The sequence below is a fragment of the Palaemon carinicauda genome, chromosome 32 (genome assembly GCF_036898095.1).
Source record: "Palaemon carinicauda isolate YSFRI2023 chromosome 32, ASM3689809v2, whole genome shotgun sequence".
Lineage (NCBI taxonomy): Eukaryota > Metazoa > Arthropoda > Malacostraca > Decapoda > Palaemonidae > Palaemon > Palaemon carinicauda.
This window is the reverse complement of record NC_090756.1, coordinates 2,955,291-2,956,151: the sequence shown is the minus strand read 5'-3', so window position 1 is coordinate 2,956,151 and position 861 is coordinate 2,955,291.

Genomic DNA, 861 nt, shown 5'->3' with positions numbered 1-861 from the left:
TTTTCCTCGTTTCCTTTCCTCGCTGGGCTATTTTCCCTTTTGGCGCCCTTGGGCTTATAGCATCTTGCTTTTCCAACTAGGGTTGTACCTTAAAGTAATAATAATAATAATAGTTTAATAATAATAATAATAATATTTAAGCTTCATTTGCTTAATTTAAGGAATCAGGGTCATATGGCCCTCTGCTAGGGCCAGGGAGGCCCTTCAGTTTTGATACGATAACAGAGGTTAGCCTTCAAGATGGATGAAATAAAGCGTGGTTTAAAGGTTTAAAGGTTTAAAGTTCTAAAGGTTTAAAGTTCTATAGGTTTAAAGGTCTAAAGGTTTAAAGTTCTATAGGTTTAAAGGTCTAAAGGTTTAAAGTTCTATAGGTTTAAAGGTCTAAAGGTTTAAAGTTCTATAGGTTTAAAGGTCTAAAGGTTTAAAGTTCTAAAGGTTTAAAGGTCTAAAGGTTTAAAGTTCTATAGGTTTAAAGGTCTAAAGGTTTAAAGTTCTAAAGGTTTAAAGGCCACTCATGAATGGCAGAGGCAAGGGCCAGTGACAATGCCCTAGAGATGGACAATATAACCATAAAATTAGCAACCAAACACCTCTCCGCCCAAGCTAGGACCAGAGGGGGCCAGGAAATGGTTCTTCATGACGCAGTAGTTAGGCTTATAGCTTCCTCCAAAAAAAAAACCCAATTATTAGCTCATAAGGATGGTGAGGTTACAGACACTACAAGAAAGTATCTAGTATGAGCGGATCTTGAACCCCATTCCGACAGATCGTCAGGCAGAGATGTTTCCAATAGGCCACCACAGAAAACTATTAAGCTAAGATTCGCACACTGAGTTCAGAGAGAGAGAGAGAGAGAGAGAG